Raw genomic sequence first — 20,929 nt, 5'->3', positions numbered from 1 at the left:
ACACTGTGCTAAATATTGAAGATTCAAAGAGTAAGACAGTCTCTATCCTCAAGAAATTTATCATCAGGTCATGGGTAACTCTTTAGAAGGGACGTAGTGTCTTTTAGCATAAATCACTTAAGACCTACTCAATTGTCCTTCTTTAATTCTAGCTTCTCTTGAGTGGCAAAAATCAGTACATTATATTATTTGGGGATGTAGTCCTTGTTTGGAGAATATTTACATTTCCACTTAATGGTCTTCCCAAGACAAGAAGGAGACAAGGACTTAACTTGAAGGGACTGTGTGACCATGGCTATGGGGCTTTGACCTCATCCTAATGGCAAGGGGAGACTTGGAAGGACTTACATCTAGGACTGACATGAGATGGAAATGTTCCATGCTTTATGTGTTTTAATGTGCTGCTTCTGTAGCAATAATGTCCCTCTTAAAAAGACTTTAAATTCTGCAAAATGGATATCAGAATCATAAAACAGTAAACGTCATACAGCTATTTATTATAAAACAGAAGCTTAGATATAAAATGATGATAGAAAGATAAAGTAGGCACTGAAGTTACCCTTAACATCTGTGCCGAATAAAGGTAAAATACTGGAATTTCAGATGCTGAGAATAACAATTGTGTTTGCTAGTCAAGAGTCTGCTTTGGTCCATTTGAGAAAAGCATGTCAGTCATTCTTAATAGGCTCTGCAAAACCCTAACCCTGTCTTTGCCGGGACTCTAATATAATAGTTACATGATAAGCCCCACTGTGCTTCACAGTAAATCAGGGAGTTCTACAGCTAAGTTACACGATAAGCCTTGCTATATTGAACAGTAAATCATGGAATTCCTCAATAAAGTTACACACTAAAACTCCCTAGCTTATTTATTTATTTTTTCTTTATGGTATTATCTCCCAGTGGTGGATAAAGGTCAGCAATATGGCTTCTGCTCACCTGCTTCCCATTATCCCTTTGGTGTACGTATTTCTGGAAAATGCTTCAAGTCTCTCCTATCATATCTAGAGAATGGTGAATATTAAACTTGACAGAAACCCAAAAGATCTCAGAACTGGAGTCCATATTGATGGCTTGGTGCGGATGGGAACGGGGGGTGCAGAAAATGTGTGTAAAGTGAGAACTCCACAGAAGAAGCAAAAACTATGTACCTGAAGATACCCAGCACTTTATCCAAGTGTGACAGGGTCCTAATGGAGCCTGGGAAAAAGAGTAACGATAGTCTGTCCACTTCCTCCGCCTCCTCCCCAGAATACAGAACGATCACAGAAATAATAAACTACACTACTAGGTAGCAGGAAACATACAGACCAGCATGAATTTGTGGAATAGTAAGGCCTTTTATCATAAGAGTATGTACACTTCGAGACAGATTTCATTCTGTTTAGTTATACATAACTCACATACACAAATATGGTAGCATAAAATAAATACAGCATACTGAGATATGAATATGGCAAACTAGTGTGCACTCAAACCTTACCAAGTCTTAAATATAATTATCAATTTAAAAAATTAGATATTACATCTAGCTTCTCAGAAAAGATTTGCAAGCAGAGTAATGCATTGCCTGCTCAAATTACTAAAACTTCATTACTCTACAAAATAGCTTACAGTACATTTGTAAGTATACTATTATCATGAATAATTAAACCCAAACAATGCCGGTCAAAATAAATAACCAAAGTACATTTTGTACTTCAATGATCTTGTTTTGACTGTGGGTTTTGGGGGAATTTTTTTGGGTTTGTTTTGTTTGATTCTTATTTGCTTAAGTGTTAATTCCCTCAAATTGGTAACCCACATTTTTTTCTCAGTTGTCAATTAAATTTAATAAGGACATATTGTGTAGACAAATGATCTTATGTAAAATACTGTTAATGCAGCAGTATAAGAAAGAAACTTAATAGGAATTTCAAGTTTGACAAATTCAATGGTAAGCACATTTTTACCTAGAATGTATGTGTGTATTTTTTTTCCTATTATTTATAAGCATGCCTTGAAAACTCGATCCATTTAAATGAAGGACCTAAGGCTTATATCTAAGTTTTGAAAAGCTTATACTGTATTTTTATTCCAAAAAGAAAAAAAATAGTATGCTTAACTTCAATGATACACATATAAGAAACATAGTAATTAGGAGATATACAACAAGACAAAGATTCAGCGTTAGTATCACATGTCTCTCTGATTTTCTGGATGGATGGAGGGATAGATGCTCTTAATTGACAAAAAAAAATAATCCACAAAAAAGAAATAAGTACAATTTGTTGGGCATCTAATGGGTCAAGATCTGACCTATGTGTAATAAACATAATCTTTAACCTTCATAACTACACATCACTCACATTTTTGCACATGGTCAAACAGGTTCAAGGAAATTAATTTTTCTAGGCTTGCATAGCTAATGAGAATCAGAGCCAGGATTTAAATTTATAAGTATCCAGGTACAAAGTCTGTCTCTTTCCCCTACACCACACCTCCCATTAGATGTGAGAAAGTGGTCCCATGGTCTCCCTCTGCATAGATCACATCTCTTAAAGATGGACCAGGGATCCCATTAACAGTCTGGCTCCAAAGGCCAGTGGGAAGACAAATTCATTTGCTTTCCTTTATTTGATGGGCTGGCTGCTACAAATTATGTCAAAAGGGAGGTTGAGTTGTTATTTGGTGCTCCTATTCAATAGTTTTCTTCTAAACAGGGTGCTTACCGTACATGGTGAAAACAAAAATAAACAAACAAAAAAGCAGAATAGAAAAAAAAACCATAACATCTTACGAAATTTCCTAATTGAAGAAAGACTTTCTAGTTAAAGAATCTTTTTCTTACATTTCTTCTTTCTTTTTGGTATGTTTAGAGTAGTTAGCTTATCTGTATTCAGACTCAGATTGTTTTCTTAACCATGTGGCTTCGGTTGAGAATATGGGAGGAAAGGTGAAATATGTAGAAATTGTTTTTTTAGTAATTCAAATTTCTATGTACTGAGTTGTTTACTCATCTACATTCAAAGCAGATTTTTCCTTGCATGCACTACTAGTTCAAAAATAGCCATCATCAGGACACTCCTGGGACTGGCCTAGAATGCAATGGGGTGTTTTTGCAAGGCTCTTAGCCATCTCTGGAATTTGTAAAAGAAGGCTAGTAGATGTCTTTTTTATTTTAAATCTAATTATTTTCCTCATTGCAACCTCATAAGCTTAGTGAGTTTCACAGCCTCTGATGATGTCTGGCTACGAGGGAGTCGTCACACTTCCAATCCTTGGCAATGCGATGAAAATCTCTTCTACCTGGAGAGGTAACATGAGGTGAAGACAGGACTTGATCTTTGTCATCCCTTACTTTAAGATCCCAGGAGCAGTATTTGGAGGTCTGTGCTTCAAAATAAGCAATATCTCAAAGGGTAGATTGCTTCATTAAGTAAACTGAAGACTTTTCTCTGACATTCCAAGGAGTATGTCCCTTGTGCCTTGTATTGAAGAATGTGCACCTGCTGCTCTAAGAGGAAGGAAGAGAGGAGTCTGGGAATGTCAGAGCACTCACGCAAAGATCCTTAGCTTTGGTGCAGAAGGCAGAAAGGGAAAGCAGTTGGTGTCCACCCATTTCTCAGGTGAGGGGAGTTACTGCTGTAAATGAGGAGAGCAGAGCAGACTAGCACTTTTTCGGCACTGTATGTGGACAATGCAGAATTACTAGGGATAACCAGATTTTCTGGTAGATATGCAATTCCCAGAATGCTTTTATTTTATTTTTTTAATTTAAGTTTTTATTTTTTTTTTAATTTTTTGAAGTTTTTATTTTATTTATTTGACAGAGAGAGAGACAGCCAGCGAGAGAGGGAATACAAGCAGGAGGAGTGGGAGAGAAGAAGCAGGCTCCCAGAAGAAGAGCCCGATGTGGGGCTCGATCCCAGAATGCCGGGATCACGTCCTGAGCCGAAGGCAGGCTCTTAACGACTGAGCCACCCAGGCGCCCCCCAGAATGCTTTTATATTTGCTAGCAACGAAAAGGAGGAGAGGTGGCAGAACCAGATAACAGATCTTAACATCTCTGTGAGCAAGGGCTTACATCAATTCCACTTAGATGTGATTGGCCAAAGTCAGTCACGTGAGCAAGCCTGACGTCAGTGGGTGGAGAATACAAAGCATTACAAGAGGAATAGCAAATCATTGGAAACCATAATACAATCCAGAACAATTCATTATACAATCCAGAACAATTCATTTATAATGGATGGGTGGGTACCCCCTGAGGTCTCCTCTCCTGATTCGATAAGAACCTTTGGTCTCTGAATCCTGATTAGTCTCTCTTCAAGAGGCCCCTCGCTTTGGCTGATCTAATCCTGACCACTTTGTAACAGCTTTTAGCTTCACAGGTAGACAGCCTCAGCACATTGATTTCTTTGTTCTTGATGCTTGGGGTCCTGTGAGTAGGGGAGCTGCACCAGCTCTCAGCCCAGGCCAATTGGGAAACGTGACTGCAAGCCTCTTCCAACAGATTGTCACTCCCAGGAGCCAAGCCCCTTCTCACCTTCTGGTTGTGTACTGTTGCCCAGCCCCAAAAGGCTCCCAGGACACCTGCCGTGGTGTCGGCTGGATTCCAAAGGATATTTTCTCCACATCCTGGACGTACTGATTTGTGACTAAAACACCCAGTTGTGCTATTCACAGAAACTCCCAGGTTCAGTCCTCTCAGACTCTGTGTCCAGATCCATGGCGTTTAGCACACACCCTAACGCAGAAGTTCTGCCACTTGCTTGCGAGTAAGAATCACCCTAGAGGCTTTTTCAAAAGCAGACTCCCAAGATACTCTTATTCAGATGGTTTGGGACTGGGCCCAGGAGTCCACGTTTAACAGTCTCTGGAGGCACCTGCCGTGCTGGGGGAGTTCGCACGTTAGTGTGTTCTAACGGTTTAGATAGCGATCCACTGCAAGGGCGGGAGCTAGAAAATGGCTGCCCAGTGCAGAAGGTGCTCTGCGAGGCTGTGTCCCAGTCCAAAACGGGCATGCTCAGGGGCTAGCTGTATGGTCACGAAACATCTGAAGCGACGGAATGATTACATTCTCTACTGCTTGTCTCCATCACACTATCAAGAGCAGCTATTAATGACTCATATCACCAAACTCAAAGGCCTGCAGGTGCTCCAGTTTCAGCCCCTCCCTGCCAGGCTGGTGTGCCATCCTGATTCGACATGAATCCTCTATTTCCTTTGCCACTTCCTTTTCTTCTTCCCACACTCCACACTGTCTAGAAATCCACAGGGTTTTTTCTAGGTCAGCTTTTATAAAATTGTAATAGATTTTGTCCTCACTGTAAAAGTAATGTAACTTAGTGTAGAGGATTTAGAAAATGTAGATATGCAAAAATAATAAAATAAAGACCAACCATAACACTCCCACCCAAGGATAAGCTATATGGTATTACCTCTTCTTCTCTGATTATATAGTCATATTTTTTTTTATTAAGAATGAGATCACACTGCATGTTGTGGTCTTGTAACTTGCTTTCAGTATAGTAAACATTTTTGTTATATTCTTCTAAGATATCATTTTTTGTGGCTGTGCTATATTCCACTGTACATTCCCCATTTATTTAACCAATTCTCCAATGTGGGACCATTTAGTTTCTACTTGTTTTTAATTATAAACCATGCTTCAATGAAAAAAAAAGTAGTATATTAGCCAGAAAGTTTTAAATGTTAAATTTTCCCTTCCAAGCCTAACTAAGTCCTTGCACACAACTGCCATATTACTTGACTGGAAAAATTAGCTTTGTTATGCCACTTTCGTGCCTTAGAAATCTCTAATGTCTTTTATGCACATAGATGCTTCTGTCTGGCATTCAAAGAGTTTCATCTCAGGACAATACACACACTCAGCTTTATACTCTACCTGTGCGGTCCAAATTCATCCACTACAATCATATTCATCTATTCATTGTTCCTTGAAAACCAGACTGTTCTCATTTCTGTGGCTCTGTTTTTGCCATTTTCCTCTCCTAATTCGTTCTTCACCCTCCTCTTTGCTTCCTTCAAGGGTGCAGAGACTCCATAAAGCCTTGTGTGAACTCACCACCTCTGCACAGGTTTCTCCCACTTCTGAGCTTCTGTAGCATTTAATGTCTGGGACTCTCATTTGGTCCTTGCCACTTGCTGCTTTTTGTTGTTTATCTTTTTGTAAATAGTTATATTATTTCCTAAGATTTTTGTAAGCATTTTTCTACTCAAGACTATCACTTATCTTTTTTGTTGTTAATTCCCCGGCTTCCAGCACCTAGCACAGTCTCTTACTTTCAATAATGCTCAGAAACAAATTAAACATTTTAAATAATTATTACATTCAGTTTGACAACCACTCTTTCATGTAATCTCCAAAACAGCTCTGAGAGGTGTGTAATATTATTGCAATTTTACATGTGAGGGAAGTGAAGCTCAGAGATGAAAGGACATGCTAGTATTTACACAATCCAAAGGACATTTTATCTGTCTTGTTCACCTCTAGATTTCGAATGCCCCACACATTCCCTTGCACATAAAGAATTTCTTTGCAGTAAGTTTGTGATAATGTGGAGTTCCATTTCCCTCTAAATCCCAGGATCTGTATTTATGGTATCAAAAAGTTTATGGATTTGGTCAATTCTAAACTATTTGCCATGCAGAGGTAACTTAAAGCTGGTTTGCTTTTAAAGAAATTTGAAAAACTCTGAACAACAGGGAAGTACTAGAAGAATTTCCTGTCCCAACAGGGGATATAAGACAAATAGATGCATCTTTGATATTGATTTAGGTCACTATTTTCCAAAATTCCACCAAGGAACTTCCACAGGATATCATTAAGTGTTCTGTTTCTTATCTTTATTTCATTCTTTCTTTATTGCGCGTGTGGCTGGGGAGTTCTGCAGTCAAATGTGTTTGAGAAATGCTGGTTTAAGCAAAGTCTCTTTACTATGCCTTTAAATGTGCTAAGCTAGATTATGAAGTCTGTCCCTCACCAGGAATGGACATACTAAGGAGCATTTCTCAACAGAATTTAGCCATAGAACCTTTCTCTCACAACTTCAAGACTAGAAGTCCACAAAACAGGCTTTGGGAAATAGTCTTATGAGTAAAATTATAAATTAGATATTTCTTATGGAATCCTAAAGGAAGTATGGGTGTGTTGTGATCAATTCCTAAAATTCAGAATACTGTCAAAAATAGATTATCTGTATGCTCTTTAGTTTATTGGAGGGATTGGACAGTATGACCTGGGTATCGTCCATGATAATGTTTATACTCTCATATCTTGAAGCTTAGTATTTTCTCCTTCATTATCAAGTTCTCTTCCATTCATTTAGGAATCCAATTCAAGTGAGACAACTCAGATGTATGTTTACTGTGTGCAGTGAATATTTATTGTGCTTTTCTCACAATTGCCCCTTCCACATTCTTCTGATCTCAGCATCCAATTTCTTTGGGAAATTGCCATTCCTCATCCCTGTGTGATTCTACAGGGCCTACCAAATACATGGCTATGGGCTAAGCAAGTGACACAGGCCTAGCAAGTCAGAATTCACATTCACCTTGCCAGTAATTAGTCTAGTGGAGGGCAGGTAGTCCAAGCCAAGCCAGTCAGAGTTCTTCCCAAAGCTGTTTCGATTTGGACCTGGAGAAGAGTCTTTCATGTTATGTTCTAGATGCTGGAAAATGATGTCTCTGGAGCTTCCAGTAACCACATCCTCCATATATCAACAAAAGAAAAAAAGATAGCTGACCATAAGGAAAACTAAAGCTGTTCAGAGACAAATAGGGATGAGAGGAAAGGAGAGAAGAACAGGAGAAAGGAAGCATAAGAGAAGGAACGAGCACACGTGAGAGATCAGAAGAATAAGGGTGGACATTTTCTGAGTTTATGCTTTTGGTCATGTCTGAAGCTTGTGTTACCTTGGACTCCCAGTTATATGACTCAAAGTATTTTTTTTCTTTTTTGCCTCCCTAGCTTAAGTTAATCTGCCAGTACTAACAGCAACAACAAAGCTGATTTCTACAATGTCAGGGCGGTTTTACATAGTGCACCAGGGAAAATGCGTTCTCTTACTTAATTTGGTAGATATCTGGGTCCTGAGGGTCAATGTGAATGACAAGACACTGTATGTTTTTAAATTTATAAAACAGTACTATTAAGACAAGACCTTGGGAAAAAATATAATCCAACTCTCTGATTTTGCAGGTGAAAAAACCTGAGCACAGAAAGCCGAAGTGACCTGCCTAAAAATGTAACACCAGCTGAAGTACCACAACCAGGACTCCACTCAAGTCCATGTTCTTTTTCATTGTAATGTATTTTCCAATTTGGTCCTCATCTTGTTACCTCCCACAAGAAGAGTGAGTAGGACATGGCATTGCGTATTGGATGGCTGTTTATGTTGGTAGAGAGAATATTGGACTTAGGGCAAAAAGTCCGAGTTTGAATCCCAGGTCTGTCATTTCCTTAGGCAAGTTACTTAACCTCACTGAACCCGAATTCTCTTACACAGAAAATGAGACTTATAATATGTACCCTGCACACTTCAAATGATGATTTTTGTAAAAGCACTTTCCAAACTCTACAGCATGATTCAAGAGATATTCTAAAAATTATTCTCTGTCATCATAAATATGCTTTATTTTCCTATTTTGTAAAATGAGGTTTTTATAACTCATTTCAGGGGCAGTTACCCCTTTATCCATATAGGGTAATGACCTTACATTTTGCAGTAACTATTTCATCTTACTCTCACACTGAGAAATACAGCCAACCTAATAGCCATAGGGTATGCTTAATTCTAGATGTGCATTTCAGGATGATAGTATAAACACATGCTACAATTGATAGGACCTATCCAATTTTTCCGATCCATATTCCTGAGGGCAGGGTCAATTGACAGAATTTTGTTTTCTCAACAACCCCAGAACACTGATCGAGGCTTGATTTTTCTAAATAAAAAGTCATTTTTACTGAATTTTTTTCTATAAAAATCAGCATGATAATCCTCTTTTTAAGATTAGCAGAGGGAGGATGGGGTGCAAGCCCTCAACCTAAATCCCTTCAAAAAACTTTTATTCATATATCTCAAATTATATAACCATAGAAAAACTTCAGGATATGTATATGTGGGGAGTAGGCAAATTTCATTACTGTTTCTGAAAGCAGTTGCTTTTTCCACAGGAGATTATTCCTCTCAGTAACATCAGAATGACGTTGACTTTGAGACTTCCTTTGACCAAAAAAATTTAAGCTGAAATGACACATGACTTTTAAGCAGAAGCTTTAAGAACCATCAAGTGATTCTCTTTTTCCCTCTGCCATGACACTAACAACACCTCAGATTGAAGATGCTCCTTCAGCCAGAGTCCCAGAGTGAAGAGCCAACCCTCAGTGAAGATGTAACATGACTAAGAAATACACCTTCATTAATGTGAGCCTCTACATTCTGAGGTCTTTTGTTACTGAAGTATAAGTTAGCCTAAGCTCCCAGACACATTGTGTGACGATATGTTAAATATACTGAGAGCTACCACACATCAGAGAGATTTCCTTCTCCGCACAGACAGAACAACTATAGTATGAGAAAGAAACCCAAACAAGAGGAAAGTAAAGAAACATACTCTAAGGAAAGTACATGTTTGTCAGTAACTTATTGTTGGTCCTTTTCATACTTCAGTTTATTTTGAAAGGGATAAAATTCGAAGACTCTTAATGATGATCCTAAATATTTTACAACTTCCAGTCATGCAATAAAGGTATCCAAGCCCTGCTAAATTGAACACTCTAATACCAATCCAAAGACATTATTTAAAGTGAAAAATAAATCATAATCACTCAGTGGCACTATTGACTTTTATTGTATTTTACCAGAAAAAGTAACTGAAATTGCCCTTGTGAATTCCCCCACCATAAATTCCTTCACTGGGCCATCTTTCCTCTCTTTTGCAAGTACATCTGTACAATGTCATTTGGCCATCAAGAACTTCCTCCAAAGTTTTACTCACCAAACAGCATGTAGATTCTAATGGACAGTAGATTTAAAATCCAATTTGAATAGTGATCAATTTCACATAGAAACCCTGGCAATGTATATTTGATCGCACTATTATCTGTTCTTTGTCTCTCATTAAACAGCAAAGGATGAACATGCTTTCCGTGCTCCCAGAAGAAAATTGACTTAAAACATAAAGTACAAAGTTGGCCTCAAATGCTCTTTAAATTGTGTATCTCCAAGAAAATCCTCAAATAGAAATAATGAGGAATATGTGAAACAATTTCCAGTATAACCTAACTTACTTCTTAATCTCTCTGTCCAGTGGCATAATATCAGCTCACCACAAATTATGCCTGGTTTATACAATTTAGGCATATTCCATTCTAATTTGTTTATAGAATATATCAAGAAAAAAACAGGGGTTCATTAACGATAAAGAAGCACCAACCCTCTGAGCATCTTTGTTGTATTTATATCTTAAGAAATTGTGGCTTTAGTTGCGAATTAAAAATGAGTTGTCAGGTTCCCTTAATAATTAATGTTGAAATGAACAACTGTTTCAAGTACAACACTTTCTATTTAATGTTAAACAGCGTTATATTTACTGTAATTCCACCTTTCATCCTAATGTCAACTTCTAAATCTTTAATGCTTTAATCACACTTCTTTTTCTGATATCCCTTGTGAGTTCCTCAAACCAATGCCCACTCCTTTGTGATAAGGTGGGCATTTTATGTTGCAAGGGTTAGTCAGCAGCAATTGTTAATTATTAAGGAAAACAAAATGCAGCTGCTGGAAAATTGTGTTTGTTCTCAGCAGGGCATGTTACCTTTAATCTCTACTGACACCGAGGCAAGCAAAGTCATAAAAGGGAGATAATGCATTTCAAGAACATGACCCCACAGAAAATTAAAGAATTTCCTATAAAATTAATGAGCCTAATTACCAGATAATGTCTGCAGATGCCTTTCAGTAAGTTATCCGCCTTTCTGAAAGAGAGCTGGAAAGAGGGGAAACCATGGGGTGAGGCCCCAAGAAGTGGCTTAGAGGCTGGTTGGGTGGAGCCAGGAGAAACGAAAAGAAAGTCAAATTTTGTACCATAAGGCTTCTATTTCTCCTGAACTGATGAGAGGATGAAGGGCGAATGTGAGGTAAGCAGGTGCTGTCTATGAGGTAATGGTCTAGGTGATGTGTATTACAGCTCTGTCACTGACTGTGTTTGGGGCCTGGAGCCATTACTCACCTGAGCCTTAATTACCTCACCATTAACATGGGTTATTTCTAGGATTAGTTTAAGATATTCTATGTAAAGCACTTAGTACAATGCTCGCAACCAAACAATCAGGCACTTAGTCTTACCAAATAGTTATTTAATTGTTGCTGAAATTCTGAGAATGAGATACTATTATCTCCACTATCATTACCTCTCCATTCAAACAACTGTAGGTAAAGAACACAAAATGTTAACTTGGGTCTCTCAGGCTACAAACACTGAACTAAAATTATGTCTTAGATATGTAAGATGGACCATTCCCTCCTAAAACAGATAAATAATTGAATAAAGACTTACTCCCCCCTTCAATCGGTAAATTTTGTTTCTAACTTAGTGTTTACAGAAATTCAAGTGGGAAAGATGGCTATATGGCAAATTTCAAGAAGGAAGAGCCTCAATGAACAGACCCTCGATGCAGCCTGACTTTCTGTAATATATAAATGTCTACTTTGCACTGCTCAAAACCTACAGCTTCATTCAGGAGTCAAAAGCCACAATTATCATCCAAAAATGAATCGCGAGTAAAACTACTATAAAGATGATTGTACAAAGCCTAAAAATGCTTCAAAAAGTTTTTCAGAGTTAACTGCACTTCATGTGGTTCTGGGGAGGAGGGAATCATGGGGCCAGAGTCCTTGGGAGTCAGGAATTGATAAGAATCCTCGGAATAGTCCCAAGGTAAAATATTCCATAACCATTGTTGGTTCATAAATCACTTTGAAAATGTGTTGAATCCTGTGGATATTCTACTGGGAAAAAATGTACATATGTACTTCAAGTTAAGAATCTGATACGGATTTTGCTTTTGACCCAGTGAATTTTAAGAGTCTAGAGTCTAAGATTCTTTGAAACCTAAATCTGAGACAACTGTAAGCCAGAGCAAATCTTTTTATACTGTCCTTATCTCATGATAAGGAGATTGGGGTTGACCCTGATGTGCTTAGTGGTCCACAGCTAGCTGCTGAGTGACCACTGGGTGGCTGGGGGTGCCAAGAGCACAGTTATCTGCTCAGAACTGAATTGGCACTCACTGCCCTGGGACATCTGGCCCAGCCTAATGCTGAGGACCCCTCAGAAGCTGTATCTTTTCAGCCCTCCGCATATGCTGATCAGATGAATTACTCCTAATAGACCTTACATGAAATATATCTTAATATGAATTTTCTATTCTCATGAAATTAAATAGATATGAAGGCATTTTTATAAATTATAAGGTCCTATATAGAAACCATAGTTAAAATTCCTTGATCTTTCATTTCAAGAGAAAGGTAGAGAAAAGACAAGGAAATTAACCTTTTCCATTATTTCATGTAATACTTATAGCAACCCTCAATAATAATTCTGTTTTACATTTAAGGAAATACACATCATAAATGTTTAAAAGTTTCTCCTTAATATCCTAAAAATGTTTACCACACTTCTCCATGAGGCAAAGATTAAATAAATTGCTGAGGTATGAAACTTGGGCAGAATATTCCTTAATGAAGATATTCCTTACCAACTTTAGATTGATGTTGTGCCAATAAGGGAAAAACTGCATTCAGCAGCTGCACTTTCTCAGTTGTAGAATAGTCCATAATGATCAGAACCTGTGTAACAAAACAGGACAACAAATCTTAGTTGTTAAAATCATAATCTTCAGATTCAGACACACCTGGGTTCAAATCCCATTTCCACTTACTAAGTCTGTGACCTTGACAAATTTATTTAATGTCTCAGAGCCTCATTCGCTTTGTTAACAAGAGGGAAACATATTTCTCATGAGGCTGTCATGTAGATTAAGGGAGAGATGTGGGTTAAGTGCTTAGCATAGGTCTGATACATAGTAAGCCATCTGTGTATGTGATCATTTGTTCTGCCATTTATCATTTATTTGGTATTTGTTACATACCTCTTATGAATCCCTTTACTGTCTATGGAAAACTGACATTCCAGGAGGGTTGAAGTAACCCATCATGAGAGGCTATTCTGCCTTTCTTTAGTTTTACCTCCTTTTTCTTGGCTTTCTCCCTTGGCTCTACTTCCACTCACACTGCATTTTCTCCTTTCATTTCTCCAAACACAGCAGGCTTTCCCTTTTTTTCTTAAGGGGAACAGAGGTAAATAAGGCCAAACATGTGCCCTGATGACCTCAATGTTTAGAGAGACAGAGCAGAAAACGTCAGTGATTACCTTAAATGGGGTGCTGTTGGGGCCCAGAGAAGGAGCAGAGAGCTCATCCCCTTAGCTGGCATGGGTGAGGGACTACAGGCAATCTAACACAAGAAGCAAAGTGTCATGTACAGATGTGGTTGTCGGCGAAGCGAGTGCACTAGCCACATGGCAAACGATGAAGGCATAATAAACCTCAAGAAACTGGATTTCACTCTGAAGGAAATGAAGAATTAACAGTGTAGGGAGGGAACAATGCCAGGGAGAGGGAAGTGTAGAACTGATGAGTTTCAAGGGTGAGGCTGGAGTCACAGGGGTGGGAGCACAGGTCCTGAGCTGGACATACATACGGAAGAACAGATTTAGGGAAAGAATGACTTCAGCTTGGAACACTGATCTGGAGGTTTGTAAGGATACTGAGAGGCCCTTGCTTCTTCATTTCTATCTAAAAAGGGAGTCTGAGGAATGGAGCCCACTATTTGTGTCCCAGGCCTACCGTAAAAAAGTACAATAAACTGGGGGGCTTAAAATAATAGACAGTTTTTGAGGCTAGAAGTACAAAACCAAAGTGTTGGCAGGCCATGCTCCCCTCTGAAGGCTCCAGGAGAGAATTGTTCTTTGCCTTTTCCTAGCTTCTGGTGGTTGACAGAAATCCTCCAAGGCTAAGTGGTCTTAGCCTTGTAGATGCGTCACTCCCGTCTCTGCCTCCATCTTCACAGGGCATCTCCTCTCCTATGTCTTCGTGTCCAAATTTCCCTTGTCTTATAAAGTTACTAGTCACTGGATTAGGGCCCACCTTAATCTAGCATGACTTCATTTAACTTGGTTATATCTACAAAGACCCTATTTCCAAATAAGTGCACCTTCATATGTTCAAATTCACACAAATTTTGGGGGGGCCACTACTTGTCCTTGGGCTTTGAAGACCCAAGGACACGATGCACACTATCTAAACAAGACTAACAGTTGGTAGAAGACCAGAATGAGCAAGAGCCTGCCTAGTAGCACAAGAAAATCTCAGCCAGCCCCCCATCCTCTTGTTTTTAAACTGAGTAGACCTTAGGGACAGGGATGTCCCAGAGGTCTACATAAACACTTGGAGTAAGAGAGGGAAAGTAAGAGAACTGACTAAAGCCACCCTCCTCACTTAGATGGTGGAGGAGAGAGTTTTGAATGAAATATGGGATTAAGGTTATAAATAGATTAGACTAAATTTTAGACTGTCAGTGACTGAAAAGTTATGGAATCTTCTCAGATGTCATAAGGGGGCAAAAAGACTTAACATAGTGAAGTGGAAGTCAATTATTGAAAAATAAAATTGACATCTACACCTTAAAATATGGATAGAAGTCTTCTCTGATTACAGGCATTTGGAAAGTGTCTAATTAGGCTGAGATGTCACAATGAAGTCATGGTCAAAGGCCTTCACTGAACTCATGGGAATAGAAGAATATATCCTTACAAGATGATGTAGTGTACCATGTCTGTGAAGCAGGACCCAAATGTAGCCACAGAGAATTTCAGTCAGAATGAAAATAAGAAAAGTTGTCATGTGCAGGAAGCCCAAGCAAGCCCCAGAGGACCTGTATTACACTGACCTCCTTTTCTATGTGTGCCTTTTTCTTGTCCTTTTACCATCTGTAAAGGAATTTAAGTTTTACACAATAATATTCTCTTTTCCTCCTCAAAGTGCTCTCTTTCTCCAATCCAGTCATGATAGTTTCTGGCAGAAACCGTTCCTCCTTTGTAAAATACTCAGTGTCATTTTTCAAATAGCTCCCTTATCCCTACCCTTCCTGCCCCCGCCCGTCAACCACATTCTCTGAAGACACTGTATGCAGAACAGGGTACTAAGAGCCAAACAGGGACACTGAAAAGTGAAAAAGAATACTGGAGTTGATCAAAATGAGGAAACTTTGCTTAGCCATGGTTTCAATCCCCCCCTGGTCATCTGAGTAGGTATTCTGAGCATACTGTTTGAACTGGGGTTCACCATGAGCTACATTTTTAAAAGTCTGCTTTTCCAGTATAATCACGCCCAGCTAGAGTTACTTATTTCATTCCAGCTCAGTAGGGATCCACAGGCTGCATAAAAATACATTAAGGAATATTTATAAGATGGCAAACAGGACCAAATGTATGGGAAAGAATAATATTGTGCATTGCTCATTACAAACATGATTATTTTGTGTATGTAACGGATGTGTTGTTAAGGCACAGTGGGTTGTTTGAAGTTTACAAGTTTGTTATGGATTGATTTATTCATGAAATGCTTTGTTTCTATGACAACTTTATTGGTTTGCCTGTGGTCTAAATACATATAGGCATGGCAGGAATTCCACGGTACAAAACAAATTACACACTCCCCCCTGAATCACTTGCTGCCTTTAGGGAGTGTAGCAAAAGGATTTCCAACCAGGGCAGACATCACCATACACAGGGCCAGCATTAGAGAGATCACATAATAAAGGGGAAAAAGGCTTTTTAAAAAGAACAACTTAAAAGTCTCCAACGGCCTCCAACTCCGTAATATAAGGAAAGATGGAAATGAGCAACAAAATGCCCAACATAAGAGAAATACAATCTACCCACAAAGAATGAGGTTTTTATTTAAGAAAAAAACACTGATCAAAGACCCATATTTCCTGCTATAAATAATACCCCTTGAAGGATACCATTAATATTCACAACAGTTGTGTAACTACAAAAGAAACTGAGAATTGTTGTTTAGAGAAAATAATAATGGGTTTTTGGAAGATAAAAGGAAAAGGTGGAAGACAAGAAAGGGAAAGAAAAAGAAAGATATTTACTGTGGACCAAGGATAATCAAAGAAGGAATGGCTCTTAGTTATCCAGTGAAACTTAAGTCAGGGAAATCATGCCCGAGGAGACTTAGACATTCTGAAAGCTGGAAAAGAGAGAGTAGAATTGAAATAACGTTCCTCATATGACCCCAGAAATGCATACCTCTGTATAGAACAGAGAAAAAATTAAAACTAGGATTATTTAGAATAAAACTGTTCCTCTTCATAAATTCAAAGAATGTGATATTACATAAGGAAATGTATATATTCTTATATATAGTGAGATAGTGTGTATTTTGATAAAAAGTTTACATGAAGCAAGATGCATTTTCCCCACATCATTATTCTATGTTTTTGTGAAAGCTGCTTCAAATTTTCTGCCCTTATTTTCATTTCCACAGATATTTTTTTTGTGCTGGTAAATGGAGAAGATTGATTTTGAGGTATGTGACTGCCCACACAACCTTCTCTTGGAATCAGATAGTCTCCCAATTTGCCTGCTAAGGGGCTGGATTAGACAACCTTACATCCATCACTTGACTCTGCCATTACGGCCACTGCAAATGAAGTCAGACTTGAACGTCAGTCAGTGGTAAAAATTTAACCAGTGTGAGTGTCATTGATTATTGTCACAGCAAAACAATGCCGTATACATTTTATATATTACACAGGGCATAATAGTCTCTATTTATTGCATCTGATAATGTGTAAGTCAATGAAATTTGGTAGAGGAAACACCCTAGAAACCATCTCTTCCTAAAAAATTAGACCATATGGGCATTTATAGTGTCATTTATACAAACTGTATCTGTGTGATTGAATCATATAATCATCAAACTTTCCGTATTTTGACTTTAGGCTTCAGGGTGTTTGCTGTGACACCACGAGGAGCTTGCTCATCAGAGTCTTATGAGGCTACTACTCCCACAAAGTATTAAGAAATTGCCACTTACGTGGCAACACGTTTCTCTTGAATTCAACCCTTTCTCAAATTTGAAAAGAAATCAGTAAACACACTGACTGCATCCCATCAAAACTGGTTTCACAATTTGAATCAAAAGCACAGAAAAATAAATGAGTAGACTTCCCAGGTGAACTGAATACTAAAATTTTCCTCGGGAAAAAGTGTTGTGATCAATCAGTTATTCATGTACTCTTTTAATAAAGATGGTCTGAGGTCCTACAATATTTACGCACTTCCCCCATCTCATAGGTTACCCATCCTTGGGTGAGCCAGACAATAAATAAGTAAATAAATCAATAAGATCCTGACAAGTGGCGGTAAGTGCTATGTGGGAAACCAATGTGGAGCTGAAACAGGTACAAATAGAGAGAGAGGAAAGAAATTACTTTAGATAGAATAGTTAGGCAGTGATTTTTAAACTGGGGCCTGGAGCGTAAAAAAAAAAAAAATTAAGCAATGGAGGGTAAGAGTACGGAAAAGGGGAGAAACATGCTAAGATATAGAGAAACCACTGCTTTAAAAAAAAAGAAAAGTCTTGGAGCAAGAAGGAGCTTAGTATGTTCAAGAATAATAATTGTGATATTCAGAGCTAACACTGTTCCAAGTGCTTTACTTCCATTATGTCATTTAACTTAGAGAAGACCAGTGTGTCTGGCACATGAAAAGTTCTTAATATATATTAATTGAATTAATGGCTTTTTAAAATAACTCTCTACATCCTACAGAAGTCTAATTATTTATCCATGTGATGCAAAAGATAGGATTGGAAAAGGACCTGGCATGTGAATACTGAAAAAGATGCTCAGGATGTTAACTAGACTTACTGCAGTGATCCTTTTTCAACTTAAACATAAAAATAATGAATCATTATATCATACACCTGAAACTAATATAATGTCACATGTCAATCATACCTCCATAGGAAAAAAAAAGGAGGAAAAAGATACTCAGATGACACTGATGTGCACCCCTGCCATTTAAACAAATACCACTGCTCTAAGTAATGAGTCTATTTTCAAGGTGCTGCTTCTGGAATATGTATCTTTTACTTCATTTTACAACAAGGAAACTTATCTGGATAAAAGGCCACAGCATCGCACAACTCCAGGGGGCACCATTCACGTCAGCTTCTTTGTGAATGGTGCCCCCTGGAATTTTGTAATGCAGTGGTATTGCTGATTAAGCTGTATTTCCACAGAGGTCACTGGGATACAAAGTAGATGTGTCTGGCTTACATAATTGCACTTACCTCTGCAGATAAAAAAGAAAAGAGAAGAAAAGTTGAATCTCCTTAGAAGAGGCTCACAGAGAATCCTTCTGGGGAACACATACCATATGAACATTTTATCTCAACACTTTAGTGCCTGAACCATTTTGCTAATTTGACATGGGAAGCGCTAATAAGATAAAAAGCTCAGGCGTCCTTATCCCATTAGCACTTCCTCTATAGTTTTTCTGACCCACATTCTGACCTGATCTCTCCCATATTCCCCATGGCTTGTATTGTACTGATTAAAACCTTCATCCTTTTGAAAAGATGTTGGGGAATTGACTGGATTTAACTAAAATTTCCAGCTTAAATTACTGTGTGATTTTTAGCTGATCAGAATCCATTTAGCATAGGCGGCAGTGGCCAAGTCAGGGGATAGACGACAGAGTAGAGAAAGGATATAAACAGAAGGAGCCAGTTAATAGGCAATTAAAGCTTCACTGCCTTCCCACCACCACAAAGCTCCTTATCTAGACTCACAAACCCAAGGAAGAAAGCCAGCCAGTTGAAATCGCTGTTTATTTTGCTTAGCCTTTTCAGAGTTTTCTTTCTGTTTAGTTTTTGTTTTTCAGATTCATCTGCATTCACTCAGAACTCATATTTCAATCCGCTAGTCTCATCTCTCACTAAACTCTTTTAGAATTTCCCTTTATTAGAAACATTTAGTTTTATCTATATTAGACACGTGCCAGTGTATTTTACAGAAAAAAATAATTAAGGGATATGGTTGCATTCATCCCTATCACTCTAAGTGAGACATACTCTCTCTTTGCTCTTCCTTCTGCCAGGATCCATATCCAGGCTTCAGTTATTTCCTGTTTTAATGACCACAACCACCTACTTCTTGGCCTTTGTTTCCCATCTTTTCTCCTTCCTGTTCTGTTTAAACCATTCCTGCCACGTCAATTCTCCTTTCATGCTAGGACCATGTCCATGTCTTCCTTGGATCTTGACACAAGCTTCTTTAATATTTATGCCTCAACTTTGGCTCTGTCTGCTTCAAGATTCTTTTCTTCTACCAGCACCTTCTTTTCTGCTTCTCCATTAAATTTGGGGCATTAGTTCCTCAGCACACTGTCTTGTCTTTCTTCCTGTTCCCCAATTTGATAGTGTCTTACGTAGGTAGGAGGTCTGCCCATCCTTATTCTGTTTGTCAAGTGGAGTGCAGTACCACTTAAGAGGAGACCTAGAGTTTATCTAGCCTGAGTGTTCCTTTCACCAAGGACCAAATGGGCACAGGAAACTCAGGTAGCTCGTTCACAGTCATCCTGTAGCAGATGGAGCAAAAGCCAAGGTAGATCTAGGTTTCCTGATTCACCCTTGCGGTTCTTCCTCTTCACCATTGGTTCCTAATGTTTCCAAGAAGAGAACCCCTTCTTTTTTTTTTTTTAATGATTTTTTTATTATATTATGTTAGTCACCACACAGTACATCCCCGGATTCTGATGTAAAAGAACCCCTTCTTGATGTTAAAAATTTTTTAGAGACCTTTGGTTAGATATAGTAGCTTGAGAACATTTGTTTATCTCTTTTTCCTAACAAAACTCCATCTAAAATTATTGTAAAGAATACAAAGATGTAAATCCATAATACCTAGCAAAGAAAAAGAAGGTATCACTGAATGACAGAATTTCACCAAATTCTGGAAAATAGAGAATGGTTTGAAGAATAATAACTGATAAGGGGCAGAAACAGAACAGTTAGAACAGTTAGCTTTATAAGAAACTACATAACCATTGTTTTAATAAAAAAATAAAAATGATATTTAAAGAAAAAGACACTATTTTTAAATTGAGCGATTCTGTATAATAAAATCACATTTTTAATTTTGAGTGATTAAATGTTCAAAAGATTAGTTCAAATTCAGGAATATTTTTAAATAAATTTCTAATTTCTCAATCAAATAGTATCTGCATACATGGGAAACACAGTGTATGAAATGTCATTTTGAAAATTATATAGATATTATTTGATATCCAAATGGTTGACCAAACCCCTTGCAACAACTTGTTAGCTATTGCACTTCGGGGACTACAACTTCAGCTCTGTCAATCTGTTAGAGAGCTTGCTAACTAACTGCTTGAGTCCAGTCAGGATTATAAAACACCGGAAGAGTCCAATTCTTCTTGGCAAACCACAATACTTCCATGGAAAAAGACAATATTTCTTTGTAGGGCCCAGTACCAGTAGAACATTTACTTGGGTTAGAGGAGATTTGAACATTTGAGGAAGAATGTAGAAGCAAAGGACCCAGGAAGCAGAGAGGTTATTTACCTATGGAAAGAGTAGAGTTCAATAACAAAACAATGTATTTGAACAACGCTGAAGGCTCATCAAGGTCATATTTAGGGGATTAGGTTTAATTGGTGCCAAGTCAGGCTCCATTTTGTTTTTAAATAATTTGAATAAATCAGTTTTTGACTTCTATTCATGTATATAATAATAATCTTAGTTATTAGGTAATTTTAG

At 38.0% G+C, this 20,929-nt stretch overlaps 1 pseudogene; it reads right to left on the bottom strand.

Moving 5' to 3' along the window:
* LOC105235822 overlaps positions 1-20,929 on the bottom strand; it is a 101,622-nt pseudogene that overhangs the window by 11,983 nt on the left and 68,710 nt on the right.

This window comes from Ailuropoda melanoleuca, chromosome 2 (assembly GCF_002007445.2).
Source record: "Ailuropoda melanoleuca isolate Jingjing chromosome 2, ASM200744v2, whole genome shotgun sequence".
NCBI lineage: Eukaryota > Metazoa > Chordata > Mammalia > Carnivora > Ursidae > Ailuropoda > Ailuropoda melanoleuca.
The sequence above is the reverse complement of the archived record's forward strand: the minus strand, read 5'-3'. Positions and strand labels throughout refer to the sequence as shown.